Source organism: Petaurus breviceps, unplaced genomic scaffold (assembly GCF_028583685.1).
Source record: "Petaurus breviceps papuanus isolate PSGF00001 unplaced genomic scaffold, PetGlider_PUasm1.0 90731, whole genome shotgun sequence".
Lineage (NCBI taxonomy): Eukaryota > Metazoa > Chordata > Mammalia > Diprotodontia > Petauridae > Petaurus > Petaurus breviceps.
The window spans coordinates 7092343-7117206 of record NW_027187325.1 but is presented as its reverse complement, the minus strand read 5'-3'; the positions used below and the strand labels follow the sequence as shown (position 1 = coordinate 7117206).

Sequence of the window (24864 nt, the reverse complement as noted above, 5' to 3'; positions counted from 1 at the left end):
TTTTTTTTTTTAAACAATCGGGATTAAGTAACTTGCTCAAGGTTACACGGCCAGTTATTGCTGGGTGTGGTGCTGAGTATCTGAGCCCGGATTTGATCCAGGTCATCCCAACACTGGAGCCAGTGCTCTTACTCGCTGAGCCACCTGGCCGCCCCTAAGCAATTGGGGTTAAGTAACTTGCTCAAGGTTACATGGGCAGGTGTTTCTGGGTGGGTGCTAAGTGTCTGAGCCCAGGATTCGATCTCCAGGTCTTCTCAACACTGGAGCCGGTGCTCTTACTCGCTGTGCTACCTGGCCGCCCCTAGGTACATAACTTCTTGTTTGCAGGTGATTGTTCACTCAATGAAGCCTCTGAGGCTGAGGTTCATTAGAGTATGGATTGATTCTCTGCTGCTTGTGCTAATTTTGACCTGATAATCAACACCAAGAAAACAGAGGTTTTCCACCAGCCAGCACCACACCATTCTTACATGGAGCCATTAGTTACAGCAAAAGGAGAAATTTTGAATACTGTGGATAAGTCCACTTACCTTGGCAGTATACTTTCCAGGAATATACTTCCAGTTGAAGAGGTTGACACTTGCATTGCCAGAGCTAGCTCAGCTTCTGGGAAGCTCTGAAACAATGTGTGGGAGGAAGGGTCGTGAGGCTGCCTACCAAACTGAAGGTCTACAGAGCCATCGTGCTGACTTCATTGTTGTATACCTGTGAAATCTGGACAGTCTACCAGTACCATGCCAGAAAACTGAACTGCTTCCATTTGACTTGTCTTAGGAAGATTCTGAAGATCAGCTGGCAAGATAAGGTACCAGACACTGAGGTTATCTCTTGAGATAATTGCCAAGAGTTCAAACCCTACTATAGAAAGCACAACTCTGATGGGCTGGCCAGGTGGTTCAAATGCCAAATATCCACTTGTCTAAAAGAACTCACACAAGGCAGGTGCTTACATGGTGGTCAGAAGAAGCAATGCAAGGATGCTCTCAAGACTTCTCTGAAGTACTTTGGTATCGATTCTGAGACATAAGAGACACTGACAGAAGATCATCCTGCATGGCATAATCTATGAGAAAAAGCAGAATTGTGGTAGTTTAGAAGCAGTGTGACAAGCACAAATTTAGAGACATTCCCTCCCAAAAGTTCATATGGACAATGTGTGCCTGACTTATGTTAGAACCTTCCAACGTCATATTATTATGATCAGCCTCAGCCTCAGCCATAAATAAATGCTAATCCATCTGGTCCTCTTTTATTTTCTAAATTATGGAGCTCATTTATGGCTCATTCAATTTCTTTTTCTGAGATAGGGTTATTGAAGTATTCTATTTCTTGTTCTTTTAGTCTGGGCAATATAAATTTTTGTAAATATTCATTTATTTCATTTAAGTAGTTGGTTTCATTGCCATATAGTTGGGCAAACTAGTTCCTAATAATTTTTAATTTCATCTTCTTTGGTTGTGCATTTATCCTTTACAATTTTTAGACTAGTAATTTGTTTTTTTTAAATCAAATTAGTCAATGATTAATCTATTTTGTTGACTTTCTTCATAAAGTCAGCTCCTAGTTTTTTAGTTTATTTTTATTTTTTTTTAAAGCAATCGGGGTTAAGTAACTTGCTCAAGGTTACACGGCCAGTTATTTCTGGGTGTGGTGCTAAGTATCTGAGCCCAGATTTGATCCCCAGGTCATCCCAACACTGGAGCCGGTGCTCTTACTCGCTGAGCCACCTGGCCGCCCCTTAGTTTATTTTTTAAACTTTCAATTTTATTAATTTCTCCTTAGATTTTATTTTGGTCTTTATTTGGGGATATTTAATTTGTTGCTTTTCTAGTTTTTTTAGTTGCATGACCAATTCATTGACTGGATCTTTCTTTTATTGATGTAAACATTTAAAGATAGAAAATTTCCCCTATATACCGCTTTGGCTGTATCTCACAAAATTTGGTATGTGGTCTCATTGTTGTCATTATTATCAATGGATTTAGTGATTATTTTGATTATTTGTTCTTTGATCCACTCATTCTTTAGGATTAGATTAGTTTCCAATTAGCTTTTAATTTATGCTTATAAGGTCTTTTATTGAATACAATTTTTATTGCATTATTGTCCAAAAAGGGTGTATTTAATATTTCTGCCTTTCTACATTTGTTTGTGAGGCTTTATGCCCTGATGAGAGAAATGTATATTCCTTTCTATTTCCATTTAATATTTTCCAGAGGTCTATCATACCTACCTTTTCTAAAATTCTTTTCTTCTCCTTAATGTCTTACTTATTTTATGATTAGATATCCATGTGTGATAGGGGTAAATTGAGGTTTCCCACTAGTGGAGTTTTAGTATCTATTTCTTTTTTTTTTTTGGCATTAAGGTTAAGTGACTTGCCCAGGGTCACACAGCTAGTAAGCAGCAAGTGTCTGAGACTGTGTTTGAACTCAGGTCCCCCAGCCTCCAGGGCTAGTGCTCTCTTTACTGCATGACCTAGCCGCTCCTTATTGTTTATTTCCTCCTGTAACTCATTTAACTTTTCCTTCAAGAATTAGGATGCTATACCATTTGGTGAATATATGTTCAGGATGGATATTAATTCACTGTGTATGGTACCTTTTTTTCCTTTTGGAGGGCAATTGGGGTTAAGTGACTTACCCAAGGTCACATGGCTAGTTTTTGTGCTAAGTGTCTGAAGCCGGATTTGAACTCAGGTCCTCTTGACTCCAGGGCTGGTGCTCTATTCACTGCATTATGTAGCTGCCCCTGTGTATGGTACCTTTTAACAAAATGTAGATTTTTTTTTCTGATTATCTCTTTTAATCAGAACTATTTTTGCTTTTGCTTTGTGTGAAGTTATGATTGCTACCCTTTTTTATTTCAGCTGAAGAACAATAGATTCTGTTCCATTCCTTTATTTTAACTCTCTGTGTGTTTCTACTTCAAGTATGTAAACAACATATTATTGAATTCTGGTTTCTAATGCATTCTACCATCATCTATTTTATGGGTGAGTTCATCTCATTCATATCTACAGTTAGAAATGGTGGCTGTGTATTTCTCTCCCTACTATTCTCTTATACTTATCTGCCAAAGACACAGAAAAGTCTCTTAACTATCCCTTCCTCAAGAGTTCATTTTGCTTCTGACTGCTGCCCCTTCAGTTTATTCTCACTTTTGTTCCCTTCCTCTCTTCTCTTAGCCCCTTTCCCTCCTACTTCCTTTTGGGTAAGATGAATTTCTATACTTAACTGCATATGTGTACATTCTTCCCTTCTTGTACCAGTTGAGATGAGAGTGAGGTTCAAATATTGCCCACTGAACCCCACTTTCCTCTTTATTGTATAAACTCTCTTTTATGTACCCCATTTATGTGAGATAATTTCCCTTATTCTTCCCTCTTTTCTCCCTATACCTTTCCCATTCTTCAGTGCATTCCTCTTTCTCATCCTTCCATTCTTTTGAGATCATCCAAATAGAATCATACCAATGCCCTCTGTCCAAGTAGACTCCATCTATCTGGCCTAGTGATGATAATGTTCTGAGGGGTTACATGTATCCTCTTCCACATATGCATTTAAAAAGTTTAACCTCGTTTGGTCCCTTATGATTTCTTACTTATATTTACTTTTTTATGGTTCTCTTGGGTCTTATATTTGAATGTCCCATTTCCTATTCATTAAGCTCAGTATTTTCATTAGCAATGCTTGAAAGTCCTTTATTTAATTAAATATTCATTCCCCCTGCCTGCCTGCAGGATTACATTTAGGTTTGCTGGATAGATGATTATTCTTGCTTGCAATCCTAGCTCCTTTGCCTTCCAGAATAGCATATTTTAAGTCCTCTGCTCTTTTAATGTGGTAGCTGCCAAATCTTGTGTGATCCTGACTGTGGCTTAATGGTATTTGAATTCTTTCTTTCTAGCTGCTTATAGTATTTCTTTTTTTTTTTTTTAAAGCAATCAGGGTTAAGTAACTTGCTCAAGGTTACATGGCCAGTTATTTCTGGGTGTGGCGCTGAGTATCTGAGCCCAGATTTGATCCAGGTCATCCCGACACTGGAGCCGGTGCTCTTACTCTCTGAGCCACCTGTGCATATAGTATTTCTCCTTGACCTGGGGGGTTCTGGATTTTGGCCATAATATTCCTGGAAGCTTTCATTTTGGAATTTCTTTCAGAAGGTGACTAATGTATTCTTTCAGTTTCTTCCTTGTGATCTTATTCTAAAATATCCAGGCAGTTTTCCTTTATAATTTCTTGAAATATGATGTCTAGGTTATTTTTTTGATCATGGCTTTCAGGTAGTCCAGTGATTCTTAAATTATCTTTCACTGATATATTTTCCCAATCAATAGTTTTTCCTATGAGATATTTCACATTTTCTTCTTTTTTTCAACCTTTTTTGACTTTGCTTTATTCTTTCTTGATTTGTCATGGAGTAATTAGCTTCTACTTGGTCAATTCAAATTTTTAAGGAGTCATTTTTCTTTATTATTTTTTGTATTTCTTTTGCAAAGTTTTTGAGTCTTTTCATTATTTTTCTCTTATTTATTTTAATTTATTGTCTACTGCTCTTATTTGATTTTTAAACTTCCTTTTGCTCTTTTTATTACTTTCTTACAGTTTTCTAGGAATTCTTATTGGTCTCACCAATCTGCATTTTTTCTTTGAGGCTTTGCATTATAGATGTTTTCAAGTAGTTGTCTTCTGAGTTTGTATCTTGAGCTTGTCTGTCACCATATAGTTTTTTATGGTCAAATTCCTTTCTTTTTCCATTTGCCCATGTTACCAGCCTACTTCTTGACTTTGGACTTTATGTTAGAGTTGGGCTCTGTCCACCCCTGGGAGTGTGTGTGTGTGTGTGTGTGTGTGTGTGATGTCTTTCTTATTTTTTTTTCTTTTTATCTTTTGCTGCTGCTTTCATAATTTGATCTGGGGGCCTATAAGTTTTCAGTGTTTCTGAAGTGATGTGATCTGGGAAGAGATCTATTCACTGCCTAGTCTGCAGTTCTTGACCCTTTTTGGGAGTATTGGTTTGTGTGTGGTTGAGTTTTCATAGACTGATGTTGGACTCAGTCACATTTATTCTTCTGGGAGGGTCTGCAGGTTCAGAAGGACTGAACTACTAGCTCCCCTCTGTTTTGGTTTTCTGTCCTGGTTTATCATATTACATACAGATTCATGAGTGAGGTTAAAGTTTACCAATTTGTGCCTACTCTTTTATTGGACTCAGAGCCCTACAGCTTTGTTTCTGGGACTTGTTTCTTGCTCTTTACAAAGGTAAGGCCCCTGCTCCCTTGTGAATGGGACCACTTCTATCTGCCCTGAAACTGTGACCCCGAAACTGGGTAATGGGACAGAGCCATTAGATGGCGCTTATTCCTGTTTCCAGTGCTAGTATAGGGGTTTCCTGGTTCTCTTTCTTCCAAAGTGTTCAGTCCTCTTACTGTCCCTAGGCACTGGGCTGCTTTCTACCACTGCTGCCACCATTTCAGCCTGCTGCTGCTCCCACATTTTATGGGGCTGCTACTGCTGCTGTGCTGTGCTCCTGGACACACTCAGTGTGTATCCACAGACATATCTGTCTGTCTTTCTAAGCTGTCCCTGGCTGGAAAAATGATTCACTGTATTTTTTTTTTCTTGGCTTTCCTGATCAGAGCTTGGTCTGGCATGCTTTTTAGGTCATTATAGAGGAGGCTGTGTTGGAGTTAAGGCAAAATGTTGCCTCTCACTCTGCCATCTTGACTCCATCTCTGGCCCATTCTACAAGATACTTGATAATGGTCACTCAGTGTCCCATTGAAGTCCTCCACTGAGGCCTGCCAAAGGAGTGGGTTCCAGGATTGAACCACTCTAATTGTTAGGAAGTTTTTTCTTGCATTGTGCTGAAATTTATTTCTCTGTCATTTCAACCTTATGCTGCTGTGATAGTAATGGCATTTAAAGATTCCCCTGTATTGTCTTGGTTTTTCAAATTGATTGTGTTAAAACCCAGAGCTTGTTAATCCCACCTGTGGGATGGACTTGTTGATGTGAAAAGAGAGTCCTGAACTGGGAGGAGCTGGTGACATAGATTTGGAGAGACAAGAGAGAGGCAGAAGAACTTTTTTGGAAGCAGCACCTCGTGGAGGCAGAGAGAGACTGAGAAGGATTGCTGGGGGCCACTTTGAATCCTTTGAATCGCCCTGGACTTTTGAGACCTGCCCCCGGAGCTGCCAAGGACTGAGGAGACAGGGCTGTTTTGCTGGTACTTTGTCTGTCTGTTTTGATGTTGTTTTGCCAGATTTGCCCACTGGTGAAAGACAGTCCTTTTGTTGAAGAAGTCCTGGAACCTGGCTGTTGGTTAAGAAGCCCTGAGACTGTCCTGCAGACAGAGTGAATACTGTCCACTGGTGAAGGACAGTGCTGTTGTTGCAGGGGTCTGGGAACCTTTCTGTTGGTTCAGAAGCCCTGAAGAAGGATTTTCTTGTTGTATGTTTACAGAAATCCTGGGAGAGGGTTTTGCTAATGTTTTCAGGGGTTCTAGGACTGTTCTACAGACAGAGGATGAATTAATGAAGGGACTGGCAATGTATCTTGTGGCCTTGCTAAGCCTTGTCTTCCCAGGAACTAAGATTGCTGAGAACTTGCCTCTTGTCAAGATGAAGAAAAGATCTCCATTTGGGTATTAAGTGCTGTGCCTAAACTTGATGTAACTCTGGGGTAGATTCAATTGTGATCCAGGGGTGGGGAACTTTTGACCTTTTTGTGTTCTATGGTTGAACAAATGAATGTACTTTACTTATGTTTGGAAACTAATCTCCATTTGAGAAGAGGGGCTTTGTGGCTAAATGAAGGTACAGCCTAGGGGTGGAGTAGTATTTAGTACAGGGACTTTGTAATTGATTGAATGAGTGGAAGGTCCTGGGGTGGGGTAGTCCTTGGAGATTATTTAATCATCCTTAGTAAATGCTGTATTTTGAATGATGTCATGTTTTGATCTTCTCTGTTCTTGGTTGGTCACTGAATAAAATGGAGAGCGCCTATGCTGGTATTCTGAACCTTGGGAAGTTGCCTTTCCTTGGCATTATATTACAGCTGCCTATTTCTGTCTTCTTGAAACAATTAGAACAAATTTTACCTGTTAAAAGTTCTTGAAAAGCTTGAAGTTAGCTATCACTTTTCTTTTTTTCTTTTCCAGGCTAGATATCATCTGTTCTTTCAAATCATCCCCGTATGGCCTGGTCTCAAGTCCTCTTATCATCCTAGCTGCCCTCTTCTGTACCAAGTCCTGATCATCAGTCAGACTGTAAGCATTTATTAAGTATTTACTATGTTCCAGGAACTATGCAAACATTTGAAGATGCAAGGAAAGGCAAAAACATGTTTCTTGTCCTCAAGCAGCTCACATTTTAGTAGATGGGACAAAATGCAAATAGCTATGTACATAGAAAGTATATATAGGCTTATGTGCACACACACATATATGCAAATATTTATAGTCATGTAAAATGAATGAAGGTCATCTCAGAGGAAAGGCATGAGGCAGGGGTGGGGAAGGTGGTGGAGCAGCAGGAAGACCTTCTGTAGAAGGTGGAATTTGAGCTGAATCTTGAAGGAAGCCAGGGAAGCTAGGAAGTAGAGATGAGGAAAGAAAGCATTTGAGGTATGGGTGTATAAGCAGTGCTGAATCAGTCAAGAGAAGGAGTAATGTGGGCAAGGAACAGTCAGAAATAGTGGGATTATAGGGTGTGTGTGTAGGGGAGTACAGTGTAAGAAGACTGGAAAAGTAGCAAGGGTCCAGGTTTGGGATGGTTTTAATGTTTGATCCTAGAGATAATAGGAAGTCCCTGGAGTTTATGGCCAGATCTGCAGTTTAGGAGGGTTGCTTTGACAACCAAGCAGAGGATGAGTTGGGGTGGGGAGAGACTCAGAACAGGGAGACCAACTAGGAAGCTTTTAAAATAGTCCAGGTATAAGGTCATGAGGGACTGCATCAGGCTGTGTGAGCTGATAGAAGGGGGGCACATGTGAGAGATGTTGTAAGGGTAGAAAAAGCAAGACCTAGAAATGGTTGGATATGTGGAGTGAGCTTGTGAATATCTTTCCTAAAATATTCTCAGAACTGAACACAATATTCCAGATTTGGATGCATTCTTCTTAGACACTATATCTCTCCTTGTATGTTTTTTTTCTTTCTCTTTGGCTGCCTTATTATGCAGTCAACTCATACTCATGCTATCTTGGAGTCTAGTAACCCTCAGATCTTTTTCACATTGTATAGCCATATTGTCACTTATTTCATCTTATACATTTTATTTTTTTAAAGCAAGTATAGATTTTAGATTTATTTCTATTAAATGTCATCTTATTAAATTTGACCCCATAAATCTAGCCTACTGAGATTATTTTAGAGCCTGAATATCTTTTTTTTGTGTGTGCAAAAGGCAAGCAAAAAATAATACTATAGTAGGTAGTACTAAGAATGAGTGAGTTAACAGTCCTTTTATAGTTGGCCCAGGAATAATGCTTTAACTTCTCCCTTTGTTGATCCTCACTCAAATGTTTTCCCCATGCCTTCTCTTTAATGTTCCTGTATTTCATCCCATCAAATAGACAATCTAGGAATTGAAGAAAACTTCACTGGTCCACAAGTTCAACTTGAACCTGACAGATAATCCCTTTTACTTAAGAAGACACTTCCTTCTAATAGAATCTGGCTCCCAGCTGTGAGAAGAATCTCAAAATTAATACATAGCTGTAAATTTTCAATGGTCCTTTTCCTTCCCTTTATCACACTCTTTAATGCTCTAATCTCCTTATAGGCTATTTAGATTGTTTTTCTTCTTTCATGCACTTCTTCAAGAATCACTTCATCCTCTGATGACCTGGAGAGTTAATGGCCAGTTGTGCCATTTACTCCTCATTTTCCCTAGACCATGCTCCTGGCAACAGCTGTTCAGAGTATACTGAGCAAGACCCCAGCCTTACTTTAATAGAGATTCTTAGAGCCATTCTCCATGAGATTATTTAAATCCATCTCAAACCTGTTAATAGATTGGGATTGGGTTGGTTGTTTGGCTCTCCCCAGAGGTCAGACTTTTGGCATCTCCCCCACTTGTTTGGCAGAGTCAACCATTTGTTTGAGACAGCTGGTTGAGAGAATTGAAAAGATTGTATATATACCCTAGTTAAGGCCCTCATTACCTATCCCCTCAACTTCTGCAATAGCCTCTTAAACGGTCTTCTGTATCTTACTGCCAGATTAATCTTCCTTAAGTTTAGTGATGATCATATCTTTTCCCCCACTCAAAGCCTTCCCCAATTGCCTACTGAATTCGGTCTCAATTCCTTAGGCTGACATTTAGAGTCCTTTGTTCTCTGGCTCCAACCTGCCTTTATAGTCTTATCTCTCTCTAATACCCCGTAGCAAACCTGAGACAAAGTGGGGCTCACCATTTCCTGAACGTACCTTGCCTTTTCCTGTATCTTTTGCTACTGCTATTCCTTCTACCTGCTAAAGTTCTTCCTCCTATTTTTACCCATTGAAATTTTCCCCTTATTGAGAACCCTGCTCAAATTTTCTCTCATAGAGGAAACCTTTCTTGACTGGGGTAGGGGAAGGGCAGGACAGCTCCCTTCTCCTACTAGATATAGTTTCTCTACTGCTTTATCTACAGTGGGGCATGATCCTGTTTGGTGCTTCAAGTCAATTAAAATAATTGTTAGGAGCCTACACTGTACAAAGCTGTGATGGGGTGCTTGGGTGCCTGTGCTTGAACCCCAGTTCCTAAATCACATTTCTCCTTAGCCTCATAGCATGATCTCTGCCCGTTTCTCCGCACCCCCTGCACTATACTTAGGAATCTTTTATGACTAGGCCCCAGCCAAATGCTTATCTCCTCTTGGTACAATAACAAGCTGCACCTATGATTCCTTCTCTAGATTATCTGTAAGTAACTCCCTAGCTCTTTATATACATCCTGAATCCCCCGTTATGTATGCCGTAGGCTTGGAAATACATAAACTCCCAACATCCTCTTGTCAAAAATGACATTGTTGGATGGCAGACTGGGCACTTCTTGGTCAGCCCTGACCACTAGCTGACTTAGTGATGCTTTAAGCCTAAAACCACACCTCCATGCAGACCCCTCGGGTTATTTCCCTGTGACTTCTGGGCAAAAAGCCTGTGCGGTAGATATTAAAAGTGCTTGTTCCTTTAAGAACTGACCACTCCTTAATCACTCCCTAATCCCTCCCTGATTCACCTAGTTAGCATATTTGGCACAGGTTTTACTGTAGTTATCCTATATAAACTTTTAACTGTACCCTCTAAGGTTGCAGGTTCCCTAAGAACTCTTGCCCGCTGTATAGTGTAACAATAAATCTTTGCCACCTTGACTTAAAGAATACTTGAGTCTGTGAATTCATTCCAGATTGCTATCCAGGGACTCTGGTTATTGCATTGCTGGACTCCCTGAGCCTCCTGACCCCCATGTAAGCTAGATGTTAGATCCTGTGTATAACAATAAAATTGACGTGGTTTATGACTTCAAGAAGCTTACATTCTACTGGGGTGGTGGTAGAATATCAGCATCTATTTATCTATATCTGAATCTAGTGAGATAATGTGTGGCAGTGGAACAAACGTGGTATTTGTAGTTAAAGAACCTTGGTTCAAATCCTGGTTCCTCTACTTTCCACCTATGTAATTTTGAGGAAATTACTTGGACTCTACTCTTCTCTTTTTCTTTATCTGTAAACTGAGGGATTTGAACAAGACAACCTTTCTCTCCTTCTAGCTCTAAGAACATCATATGGACATTATATATCCATAGAAGCTTTGGCATATTCTTATACCAATTCTCACTCTCACAGATAAGTTTTGGGTCCCAGGTCAAGGGTCTGTCTCCCCCTCAGGGTTCTAGGGGTACCTATGAAGAGTTAGTGGGGGATTCTCCAACACAGGAAAAACTAAACTATGACCCAAGGCCAGAGAGACCTGAGAATTTTTTTTTTAATATTTTTAAATAAAATAAACTTTATTTAATACATGTTAGTGAGAAACTAGTTTAGTTTGTAGGGGTAGGTTTTGTTTCTGGGACAGAAGGCTTTATGACTGAACTGAGCCTGAAGGAAGATAAATGTTGTATGAGGCAGAAATTAGAGAGAGAGAGAGAGACCCTAAATTGCAGGTCTAATCATAAACTTCCTGTTAACTTTTTACCCGACTTCCTATTAACTTCAGGATCTTCTCAGTAGGAGAGACTAGTTATACAGAGGCAAGGAACTGGGCCACAGAATGTTGAATGTGGGAAACAGCTAATAGTTCAGTTTGGCTAGAATTGTAGTATGCGTGAAGGGATCAGAATAGAAAGTAGGTAAGTGGGCGGGTGCAGTGAATAGAGCCCCGGCCCTGGAGTCAGGAGCACTTGAGTTCAAATCTGACCTCAGACACTTAACACAAAAACTAGCCATGTGACTTGGGCAAGTCACTTAACCCCAATTGCCCTCCAAAAGGCAAAAGAAAAGAAAAGAAAGGATATCAGAACCCAGTCTGGGATTGCTCTTCCTTTCACTTAGTTACTAATACTTTTCATGTGCTCTGTAACTATTTTGGGGGGGCTCACTTAATGTAAGATTGTTGGACACCTCTCTCTCTGGTTCTAGCAGTATGTCTTTTATGGTATATGTGTTATTATTATTTGTGTAGATGTTTTATCTCCCCTTCTGGTCCTTAAACTATTTGAGGGCAGGAACTCTGTTTCTTAGCCACCTCTGTCCTATACAGAACCTAGAACATGGGCTTACACATAGCAGATAATCAATAGCTATTTGCTGAATAAATCAATGAATGGAGTAGGATGCAGAGACTTTTTAGCACTTTTGTTTATATATTCTTTTTAAATTTTATTTCTTTAAAATCTGAAATAAAAATTTACATGAATAGCTATTTTTATGCCCATTTAAAGGTGATGCAATAGATCAGAGTGCTGGGTCAGGAAGACTACTTTTCCTGAGTTGAAATCTGGCCTCAGGCACTTCCTAGCTGGGTGACCCTGGGCAAGTCTCTTAACCCTGTTTGCCTCAGTTTCCTCATCTGTAAAATTAACTGGAGAAGGAAATGGCAAACCACTCCAATATCTTTGCCAAGAAAACCTCAAACAGGGTCGCAAAGAGTTGAACACTACTGAAACAACTGAACAATAGCAAAAGTGACTTTTATCTCAACAGTAACGGGGAAGAAAACATCAAGAGATTATTTTATTCATAATGAATGGTATAAGTTTTCATTCTGGGGTTGTGAACCTGGCCTTTGCAGAGCTACCTCATGCAAACTTCTCCCACACAACCTCATCTCCTCCTCCTGTGCACTTTCACCCCAAGGCCTGGGCAGTGTGACTCCCTCTGTGAATACTGATTTCAGAGGTAGCTAGGTAGCACAGCGGACAGAGTGCTGCACTTAGAGGCAAGAAGACGAGTTTAAATGCTGTCTCAGACACTTATTGTTTTGCCTTTTTTTTTTTTGAGGGGGGAAGGTAGGGCAATTGGGGTTAAGTGACTTGCCCAAGGTCACATGCTAGTTTTTTGTGTTGTGTCTGAGGTCGGATTTGAATTCAGGTCCTCCTGACTCCAGGGCCAGTGCTCTATTCCCTGCACCACCTAGCTGCCCCTCAGACACTTATTAACTGCTAAGTTATATCAGTTGACATAACTGATCCCAAGCAAGCTGCTTAATCACCCTGTCTTAGTTTTCTCATCTATAAAATGGATATAATAAAATCACCTACCTCTCAGGATTGTATCAAAAGAGATGATATTTATGAAGTGCTTTGCCAACCCTAAAGAGCTAAGTCAGCGCTCGTTATTATTATTATTGTTATTATGCATGCTTTATAGATTAAGAACTAGAAGAGAGGGCAAAGATGGCCCTCTACCCGCAGGACATCTCCCCAGCCACACCCCTGCCCCGTGGCCCCTGATGACAGACTCGGCTTGGGGGGAATCACCTCCCCCTGGCCCTGCCAGCACTTCCGCTTCCATGGGGAACCCCTCACACCCCCACAGCCTTCAAGGCCCGTTGCACATGGCAGTGACAGCTTGCCCTGGTGACCCGGAGCCCATGACGGAGGAGCGGCGTCAGTGGCTGCAGGAGGCCACGTCTGCAGCCTTCCGAGGCCCACGGGAGGAGGTGCAGCAAATGAAAAGCTGTCTTCATGCCCTGGGCCTGCCTACACCCCCCTGCGGCTGGGGGCTGAGCAGCAGGAGCGGGAGGGAGCTCTGGAGCTCTTGGCTGGCCTGTGTGAGAACACGGACAGTGCCGCAGATTTCTGCCAGCTGTCCGGGATGCACCTCCTACTGAGCGGCTACCTGGAGGCAGGGGCAGAGGGCTTGCGGTGGCCAGCGGCCCACCTTATTGGTACATGCAGCCAGAATGTGGCAGCCATCCAGGAGCAGGTGCTGGGCCTGGGTGCCCTACGAAAGCTCCTTCGCCTGCTTGACCGAGACCCCTGCCACACAGTGCGAGCGAAGGCCCTCTATGCCATTTCTCGCCTGCTCCAGTTCCTTGGCCTGGACGGCTTTTCTGTGCTGAAGCCGGCAATGCAGAGGGATGTGGTGAAGGCGAAGGTGAAGTCGGCCTTCCTTCTGCAGAACCTGCTGGTGGGCCATCCTGAGCACAAAGGCACCCTGTGCTCCACGGGAATGGTCCAGCAGCTGGTGGCCCTGATCCGAACGGCGCACAGCCCCTTCCACGAGCATGTACTGGGGGCTCTTTGCGGGCTGGTGACAGATTTTCCCCAAGGGATCCGGGAATGCTGGGAGCCTGAACTCCTCCGACATCGGTGTCAGCTGCTGCAGCAGCATGAGCAGTACCAGGAGGAGCTGGAGTTCTGCGAAAAGCTGCTGCAGGCGTGCTTCTCCTCCCCCACAGATGACAGCACGGACCGGTGAACGCTGGGGAGACCGAGGGGTGCAGCGCCCCCCAGCTTGGAGCCATGTGCGGAGGAGGCCATCAGGGCGCCGGGAAGCCCCCCGCTCTCCCCCCTCCTGGCTCTGCCCTGGCAATAAACGTATTTCTCCCTCAAAAAAAAAAAAAAAAAAAGAGCTGGAAGAGACCCTAGAGATCATTTAGTATAACCGTTTATCTTGCCGATGAAGAGAGCGAGGGTCAGGGAGGTCCAATGATTTGCTTAATGCCTTGCCGGTAAGTTTGTGATAGAATTGAGATTTGAACTCCAGGCCTCTGGCTACAGATACAGTGCTTTCCCACATCACTGCAATTTGATCACAGCCACTGGCACAGACTCAGCTTCTGGTTCCATCTCAGTGACTTCTGGTAAGTTACTCGGTACCTCTGGACCTCAGTGTTCCAGTCTATAAAATGAAGAAGTTTGACTACATGGTTTTTAAAATCCCTTCCAACTTCAATAGTCCATGATTTTATTATTTTAGAGATGATCTTTAAAGGTCCCTTTCAGCTCTAAAATGCTATGATTATTTTTTAACCTTCTTCTTCCAAGGGTACCTTTCCTCTCTGTTTACTCTCTCAATATGCCAAACTTCTGACATTTCTGTCCTCCTGGTTTTAAAAATTCAAATCAGTTCCTTTATACTCCTGGCTGTGCTAGAATTATGGAAAGTATAATCCTAAGCATCGTTGTTTCTTCTGACTCTCTATGTGCATAACACACGTTGCATCCTATTATAGAAACAAAAGACAGGCCTTCTCTTTTATCTGGAACACAGTGCCAGGACACTGATGCCCATTGTGACCAGCACAGTCATGGCATCACTTTGACAACTGTTTCCCCCCTTCTAAATTCCAGCTTACATTAATTTTGTTCTGTCTAATTAAAGACCAGCTGCACTGAAAAAGCTCAGGGCTGTCTTAATGGGAAACTTTGCTCGTCACCTGATAGGGCATCTTTTGTTTGAACCATTTACAGGTTTACTGTGTGGGACAGCTTTTGTCTCTTGGTTGCCGTACCTGACACATTGGACCACTTAAAGAGTGAGATTCCCCACTAGTAGGCCTTGGATGTGTTAATGACCACTTGCCAAAAGAGGCTGGCCTGGCTTAATTAATTGATTGGATGCTGAGGAGGGAAACTTACCTCCCATCTTTTCTGAAGGTTTCCTGAATATGAGCTGTTCACTCTAGCTTCATTCTTTTTTTTTTTTTTTAAAGGGGGAAGGCAAAGCAATTAGGATTAAGTGACTTGCCCAAGGTCACATGGCTAATAGTGTTAAGTGTCTGAGGTTGGATTTGAACTCAGGTCCTCCTGATTCCAGGGCTGGTGCTCTATTCACTGTGCCACCTAGCTGACCCTCTAGCTTCATTCTTCAGGCACTCATAACCTAATCTCATCCTAACTATTTTCCACTGCACCCTCATAAGAATCCTGGTCAGGGTGGTGTCATCACTGTTACCTGACCTGTTCATTACCATCAACATGCCTTTATTCTTGCTGTTTCCCTCACTTGGTGTGCCCTCTACTTCCTTTTCTGCCTATCCAAATTGTACCTATTTTTCAAGACTTAGATTAAGTTCTACTTCCTTTCTTCCATCTATTCATCCATCCACAAGCATTCACTAAATGTTTACTATGCCAGGCATTGAGAAATATGCCAGGCCTCATTATTCTTCCTCTTTTCAGAGCTCAAGGCCCTTTTTGTCATTCTACTCTGGAAGTGACTGCCTCAGGGTGTCCTAATTGGAGTGTAAGCTCCCTGACAAGTGCTCCATTTAGCTTTCTTTTTGGCTACACCTTAGATTTTATTTTTCTGGTATGGCACTTCCTTTACTAATGAAAATTAGCATCTTCTGGTCAATTTATAGTCTCAGAGAGTTGTTTAGACATATTGTTTAGTAATCCAGTTAAAAAATCCAAACATTTATTAAGTGCCTGTATTGTTTTGTTATTGTTCAGTCATTTCCATCATGTCCAATTTTTCATGAAGCCATTTTCTCGGCAAAGGTACTGGAGTGGTTTGCCATTTCCTTCTCCAATTCATTTTTATAGATGAGGAAACTGAAGCAAACAGGGTTAAGTGAATGACTTGCCCAGGGTTATACCACAAGTAATGTTATAACAAGTAAATATCTGAGGTTGGATTTGAATTCATGAAGTTGAATCTTTCTGTCCTCAGGCTTAGTACTCTATTCATGGTGCCACCTAGCTGTCCCATATTGTTTAGGGAATGACGATAAATCCTGGTATTCACAAAAATGAATAAGAGAACATCTTTGTTATTACTGGTCTGTAATCAGTATTTCTAGGGGTCTTTCAAGTATGTTTTCCATAGGTAGAAGCTGTTTTTTTTTTTAATAAGGCAGATAGATGGGTGGCACAAGGGACAGAGTAGTGGGCCTATAGTCAGGAAGATCTGAGTTCAGATGTGACCTTAGACCCTAGCTGTGTGATCCTGGACAAGTCACTTACTTTCTGCCCCAGTTTTCTCAACTATAAAATGTGGAGAATAATAGTATCAACCTTCCATGGTGGCGTGAGACTCAAATGAGACATTATTTATTAAGTGTTTAGATAGTTAATAAATGCTTATTTCCTTCCTTCCTTCCTTCCTTCCTTCCTTCCTTCCTTCCTTCCTTCCTTCCTCCCTCCCTCCCTCCCTCCCTCCTTTCCTTCCTTCCTTCCCTCCCTCCTTTCCTTTCTTCCTTCCTTCCTTCCTTCCTTCCTTCCTTCCTTCCTTCCTTCCTTCCTTCCTTGCTAAGAACAGCTCTTGAAAGGAGAATTATATGAGGTGGATGCTATCATTATTATTATTATTCCCATTTTACAGATGAGGAAACTGAGGCTGAGAGAGGTGAAATCACTCGCCCATATTCACGTACCAAGAGATTGTCTGAAGTCCCCTTGGAATTCTCATCTTCTTGATTCCAGGTCAAGCATCTCACCCACTATTCCATGCTGCCTCACTAGCTTAGAGATGGTCCTCTTAGAGATGACAGGGGCTATGGCAAGTACCAGGAATCCAAAAAGAGGGGAAAGGAGAGGAAGAGCCATCTGCAAGGACTTTGGAGTCAGGGGCTGTTCTGGTTTTGTTTTTTGTTTCCCCAGAGCTTATAACAACTTCTGGCATTTAGTAAGCCCTTGACAAATGGTTGCTTAATTGAATTAAATTGGATTCTTGCCTTGATCTGCCATAAATTCACTGTGTGAGATTGGGCTAGTTACTTTAAGACTTTGGGCCTCATTTTCCTCATCAGTTAAAAAAAATCACATGACATGATGAAGTTGAACTAGATTATTTCTAAGGTCTTTCCAGCATTAACATTCTATTATTCCATGAAAAAAAACTGAAAAAAAGAATAATTAGAATAACCTTTTAGATATGGGGAACAGGCCATGATTTTTAAAGTGCTTTCATATACATTATCTCAGTAAGTCTTCACAACATCACAGTAATGGAGTGTAAAAGTGACATGCCCCAGGTGATTAAATATGCTAACGACATAACTGGGACAGATATCCAGGGTTAAGAGTCACTGTGGTTAGAGCTTTGGACCTGAAGTCAGAAAGATTTGAGTTCAAATTCAACCTGAGACACTCACTAGCTATGTGACCCTGGGTAGGTCACTTTACTTCTATCTGCCTCAGTCTCCTCAATTGTAAGATGGGGATAATAATAGCACCTACCTCTCAGGGTTGTTATAAAGACCGAATGAGGTACTAGAATAGTACCTGGAACATAGTAGGCATTTCATAAATGTTTATTCCCTTCTGCTAATCACAAATATGCATTAGAGGTGCCCTAGTAAAATCGATAGTTTGAGGCAAAGGCTTTTGTGTCCACCAATGTTCCAAGCTGTTTTGAGGTGTTTGAGTTAATTGTATTCTGATAGTTAGCAAATTGTTAGTGCCAAGAATTTCTGTCCTTGACACTGACATCTTTCTTCCATCCTATTAGTGATCATCTGTATCATTCCCTCTCTGGGACCTTCTAATAAACAGTATTTCATTCTCTTGTTCAAATATCCCCAGACCACAATCACTTTTTAATTAGACTCTTTTTGACTCCAAACTTTATTGTCCTTAATGTTTCCAAGAGAAGGAAAAAAAACCAGAAAAAACACCCTATTTTTATCAGATGACTTTTCCCCCTGAGTTTGTGGACATAAAACAAAGCAAAAGCAAAAAAACAAAAATAATTTAAAGATCAGGTGCTTTGAATGAAAATGAATTTGAATTAATTTGTTTTTAATCCCTTTCCCTCCCCCACCCCACACTCCTCACCAAAGAATGGCAGACTCTTATTTTCAAGGACTCTCGTTTCCAGATTGCCCATGGCATGGTTTAGCAAAATCCTTAGTAAGGGGCATCTGTCAAGTAGCTAAGCAAAAATCTCAGTCAACTTGGATATCCATGCAACCCTAGTTTTTAAGTAGCCAGGTACCCTCAAGAGATATTATAGGTTGGTTATAATACTTGATGAACCTTGCTATTTCCCATCCCATCCACCTATCTCAATGCTATCTCTTGGGATTCTTGTTGGGAAGTTCCTTTTGGTGGCTGGATGTGGTGGCACAGTCTATCTGTGGTCCCTGCTACTGGGGAGGCTGAGGCTGGTGGATTTTTTGAGCTGAGAATTTCTTAGCTGTGGTAGAGTTTAGGTAAAGTGGTACGGTAGGTAAGGTTAATTGGATGTCTACACTAAATCTAGTACCAAAATGGAGCTCCTCTGGGAGTGAGGAGCCACCAGGCTGCCAAAGGAGTGGTGAATCAACCCAGGTCAGAAACAGAGTAGGTTTCTGCTTCTGCATCTGCTCATCAGAAAGCTGGTTGGTGAATGATTTTAACCACAACAGTTTATCAACATTTTCTTTTTTTTAACAAGTCCCTTTATTTTTATTTTTTTTGCAGGGCAATTGGGGTTAAGTGACTTGCCCAAGGTCACACAGCTAGTTTTTGTGTTAAGTATCTGAGGCTGGATTTGAACTCAGGTCCTCCTGACTCCAGGGCCGGTGCTCTATTCACTGTGCCATCTAGCCACCCCACATCACCATTTTCAATGAATGAATATGAATGTCAGAAAGGTGGATTTAGGCTTAATGTAGGGAAAGATTTCTTTAGAATTAAAGATATCCCAAAGTGGGAAGGATTCCCTCATGAAACAAGGGTGTTTCTCTTTACTTTGATCTTCAAGCAAAGGGTGGCCGATTATTTGTTGTGTATGTTGTAGAATATCTTTTTAGTCAGGTACAGGTTGGATAAGATGGTTCCTAAAGTCTTCTTAAATTTGAAATTCTACAATTCTATTTAGTTTGGTGATTTGGATAGGGCTATATCTTTAGGATGACACAATTGGTGACATTCTCTGGTCTCATAAGCTTTAGATGGGTTATTCTATAGGGAGCAGTGTCTGGGATCTTTAGGACATAAATAACTGTTATTACTATGACTTGGATGCTGGTGGGATGGGTCATAGCAGTGATGCTATGCAGACATTATTTAGTCTCATAGGGACAGATAACTGGAGGAAGTCTAAGCTGCAGATATTGGAAAGATTTCCTGGCATGAAGTTGATATAAATAGGTGGGGTCGGTCCTGCAGCAAAATAGTACATTTCTAGTCTTAGATCTTGGGGTTTAGGGGAAGGAATCTAGCTCATGAAAGGACTAGGGAGGCAAGGTTAAAAAAACAATACAAGACAGTACAATATATAAGGGAGAAGTGATAAATCAGAATAACAATTCTTGTTTATATATCACTTTATGAGAGGCAGTGTGGTATAGTGGATATAGAATCAGTTTTGCATCTAGGAAGACCTAAGTTCAAGTCTTGCCTTTAAGATATGCTGGTGGGGCAGATAGGTGGCATACTGGATAGAACTAGAGTCAGGAGGACATGAGTTCAAATTTGGCTTCAGCCACTTACTTGCTGTGTGAGCCTGGACAAGTCACTTAACCCTGATGTACTAGCTATGTGAATTTGGGAAAGTCACTAAACCTCTCAGGACCCAGGCATCTCCCTAAGATTATAAATCACAGAGAAGGGAGGGATTGACCTCTTTGGACAGATGGAATTTGCTCATTTAAGAATTTGATATACCAAAGAAATCACAGTCCCTATCCTAATCCTTTGATTTAGAAGATGAATGATAAAAACAGTAAATGCTATATCTAGAAGGTATAGCTAACATGTAGAAAATACCTTAAGTTAAGTTGCTTTACATATGTTATCTCATTTAATCCTTGAAAACAACTCTGTGAGGTATGTTTTTATTACCCCCATTTTACAGATGAGGAAACTGGGACTGAGAGAGATTAAGTAACTTATCCACGGTCTCACAACTGGTAAAGGAAGCCAAGATTGGAGCTTAGGTATTCCTGACCCCAAGGCCCCTTTAGGATTCTGGAGACAGTAGAGTTTACTATGGACTGGAATAGTCAGGGGAAGCTTCATGAAATTGGTGGGACTGGAAGTGGTCCTTGAAGAATGAACTGGGTTTTAAAAGGAAGGAAGAAAGATGAAGAAGACATTTTTTCAAAGGAAAACATCATGAGCAGAGGAGCAGATTGCTTGAAGGAGTGACTGTGGTGTACTTAGGAAACTGGCTTTATTGTGGCAGCATCTGTCGGGGACTCGTGAAACATAAGGTTGCCTAGAGAAGATGGGGCCTTATAGAGATGCCCTTCCATTCTTCTGATCATTTTTCTTGCCCTTTTTTGAGGCATCTGCCCTTTTGTGAGGTTTGATGACCAGAGTGACATGTGGTATTCCAGGTGCAAATTGCCTTCATTTTATATGAAGGGAGGATGATGTTTTCTGTTTTGCTTCCAAGGTACCCTTCCCAATGATGCCAAGTATTTGGTTGGCCTATTTGGCTGCAGTAGCATATTGGACTAATGTTTTAGGTAACAGCCTATGATGGCTCCCAGAGTCCTTTTTATTTTGCTTGTAACTGATAGCTTAGAGTCCAATGCTTTGCAAGCATAGCTCAGATTATTCCCCCAAATGTGTTTATATTTGCCCACAGTGAAGCTCAGCTGCATACTGACCAGTTGCATAGTTTTATGAGATCTTGCTATCATTTATCCCCATGAGCTCAACATTTTGCTCTCTGGAAGAGTTTCATGTCATCTGAAAATTTGGAGATGGCTACCGTATCCTCCCTCTTCCAGATCACTCATGAAAACGTTAAATAAGTCCATTTCCAGCACTAATGTCTGGTGGATTTCACTGTTAAGACATGCATTCATAGAACGGATAATTTATCTCCATTGTTTCCTTTCTATCTTTGAGTTAATTTATGACCAGATGGCTCTGGAGGAGAAAGTGAGGCTGGTGACTTTGCACAACCCGCCCTCACTTAAATCCATTTTACTTGCATGTCATGGCATCACCACCCTGACATCATGGTCCTCTTCGAGAATGAAGGACAAACCTCTTCTATCCCTGATAAAGTTTTCCCCAGGCCATGGTAATTTAGTGTATTTGTTTTTCTTAATGAGCTTTGATGAAGTCTTATATTGGAAATCATATCAATTATGAACCTCCCATTATCCACACACTTACTTTTTCCATAAAATTCTAAAAGCCTGAAGTATGTGTAACCAATCAGTTAATGAACCAACACACACTTATTAAAAGCCTACTATGTAAACAATGTAGCCTAAATAAGGAACCAATTATGTGCAGTGATGCTACCCTTTTTCTGACATCCTATCAGCTTGCTAAATGTAGAAGCAAGACTAATCTCTCTGTAGCTCCCAGGAATGCCACTAGAACCCTCTTTGTGGGTGGGAGTTACAGTAATGGTCTGGCAGTCTGGGATGAATGAAGGAGTGCTATCAGAGTCAATGTAAGAAAAATTTCCAGCTATTGTCAGAGATCAGTGAAATTCATTCCATCTACCTCTGGGGTCCTCTCAGTGTTTGAGGTGAAATGCACACCCAGATTTTATCTTACTCTAAGTCTAGTGCCTTTTCAACACACTATACTATGTCTCCAGTGGCTCCCATAAGCAACAGAACTGGAACTCAAGCCCAGACAATATTCTGTTTGTGAGTTAGTAGCATTTGGATGTTCAGCGGTTCATTATAAGGAAGATCTGCTCCCATGGGAGATGAAAGTTTTTGTCCTCTGCAGGGGTAGCTTTGGTCATTATCTGGGTTGGTAGAGGGAGTTTTCTCACCTTGGAGTGCCCTATGCCAATGAAATCATAGTTCCATCCCTATCCTAAGGTCCTGAATATTTCATCACTATTGTGTTTGGAAAGAGGACAATATGCTTAATGAGTATTTCCTTAGATTTACAAATTTACCTGATGGTGCTGCTCTCCCTCCAGTACTCCCTCCCAGTACCATTACTCAGTAAGTCCATATATTTGGTTTTTTATTTGTTTTCCCCTCCCCCCAACCCCCAGCAGCTGTGTCACACTTGGAGAGCGGTGTCAAACTCCATAGCCTCTCTCTGGCTCACAATTGTCACTTGTGAACCCTTATCTGCCCATACCCAGTGAGACATATAGGGGAAGATAATAGCTAGCCTCTGTCCTTGGACTAATAGCCATACTCATTTATATTGAACCTTGGGACAAGGTAGCATGGTCAACTGGAAGAGGATTGGACCTGGGAAACAGATGACCTGGGTTTGGGTACTGGTTCTGCTGTTTACTGGAGATATGAACCCATTGAATGTCAGAGAGATACTGTGAGTGGAAGAAACATGAGACATAAAGTCAAGAGAAACCTGAGTTTGAATCTCACCTCTGATCACAGAATTAGATTTAAAGCTAGAGGGACCCTTATTATCTTGTAGACTAGGGACTTGACCTTAGCCTTGGTAATAGCTAAGACACTTCTTGGAATCTCAATTTCTTCATTTGTAAAATAAGATGAAGAACAGTACCCACCCATTTCTGAGGGTTGTTGTGAGGATGCTTTCTATCACACTAACACTTTAAAGTATTATATAAATGTCAGCTATTGTGATTAGACTTTATCTAGTCTAACTGCATTTTATAGAGAAGACAAAATAAATCCAGAGAGATGAGTAACTTGTCAAAAGTCAAAATGTCAATTTAGAAGAGAGGTCTTCTGCTTTCTAGTCATAGTACACTCAGGGTCTAGCATGGTGGGATGGAAATATCCCTTCGTGATCACAGAGTCAGAAGACTTGGCTTGGAGTTTTAGACAGATATATTGTTTCTAGTTGTATGACCTTGGGTAAGCCAATCACTCTGTGACTCTTTCTATATTAGTAAAATGGGAATAATAATTCTTAATAATTAATAATTCTTAAATATTAATTCTTAATAATTCTTGTAAGGTTGCCATGATAAAAAAATGTAATGATGTCTGTGAAGTGTTTTGTGACCATTAAGTACTATTGAAATTTTTTTGGGGGGTGGGGCTGGACCTGTGACTTTTCATCAATGTAGGGTACTCCTAAGGGGCAAATTCCCTCTACTGGTGCAGATTGTCAATTGTCCTTTGGCTTGCCTGGGACATTGAGGAGGATAATCAACTTTCCCAGGATCACAAAGCCAGTTTGTATCAGAGGCAAGATTTGAGCCCAAGTTGGGCTTTCACCTCAGCTCTCTAGCCATTCTGCCTCTTGGTTTGCAAATCCAGGGTGTCCTCCAAATCTCAGTGGTTTTAAGATTTAAGACCCAAAACAGATTGTGCAAATGTGGGCATGAAGCTTGGATCTCAAGGGGTATGAGACTAGATGCCTCGGACTGGGGAGCCTGATAGGATCTGAAAATCCATTGATGGGGCATGCTTTTTGAGCTTTAATAGCTCAAAATTGCACTCAGACTTTGGGAATTACACTCAGACTTTGGGAATTACACTCAGACCCTGTTATGACAATCATGGAAAAGGGCATCTAGGTGGTGCAGTGGAGAGAGCACCTGGCTTGGAGTCAGGAAGCCTCATCTTTATGAGTTCAAATCCAGCCTCAGACGTTTACTAGCTCTGTGAAGTCACTGGCCAAGTCACTTAATACTGTTTGCTTCAGTTTCTTCATCTGTAAAATGAACTGGAGAAGAAAATGGCAAATCACTTCAATGTCTTTGCCAAGAAAAACCCAAATGGGGTCACAAAGAGTCAGACATGACTGAACAATAGCAATTATGGAAAACTCATTATCATTTGTCATCTAAGTCTAAATGACTTTTTTTAGAGGCAGTGTGGTGTAATGGAAAGCACCCAGGGTTGGTAGTCAGAAGGCCATCGTTCTATCATCCATAAAATTGGAGCACGGTTTGTACTAGATGTTCTTTGTGGTCCTTGATCCGGCTCCAGATCTGACATTGACTGACTACATGCCTCCCTGCCTCCTTTCTTCCTCTCTTCCTACCCCCAAACCCCAAAAGACAGCCATAACTTGACTTTGTGAAGGGTCCTATGCAACCTGATATTCAGTGATAGCATTTGGCCTAAGCTTCCTTTAGGACCATTAGCAATCTGTATCATATTAAGTTTCACCGTGAAACTATATGAAGTGAAGACTTTCTCAGTGAGTCCTGGCAGGTGGTCAGCCATGCATTTGGCACAAGGCTACCATAGCGTTCTACACTGGAGAGACACTGGCAGCAATAAGGCTCCCATCCAACCTTCAGAGCTGCTTCCTGTTGGCCTACAATCATTGCTGTTTTCAGAAACAGGTTTGGCTCAGGATAATGACAAAGTCTTAATTAATTTTCAAAGACTGTGAAGCATGAAAAGCCTGTATAGGCTTAGAGATTTTGCATTGGCCCTGCCCACATGAGTCAATCCACCTCAAAGTTCTCCTAATGACCCTGACCTTCCTTTGGGGTTGTTTTTCATGTGAGGCTTACCAGGGCCTGCCTGCCACAAATGCCTTCCTTCATATTTCTCCCTATGGACACAGATGGTGTCCCTAGAATGCCAAGCATTGTGAGTCTATAG

The 24864-nt window shown here is 41.3% G+C and overlaps 1 long non-coding RNA gene and 1 pseudogene across 1 annotated transcript in view; one reads left to right on the top strand and one right to left on the bottom strand.

Moving 5' to 3' along the window:
- Positions 1-14036, top strand: part of LOC138145250 (hsp70-binding protein 1-like) — a 93121-nt pseudogene extending 79085 nt beyond the window's left edge.
- Positions 1-24864, bottom strand: part of LOC138145218 (uncharacterized) — a 1102603-nt gene that overhangs the window by 255163 nt on the left and 822576 nt on the right. The window lies entirely within an intron of this gene.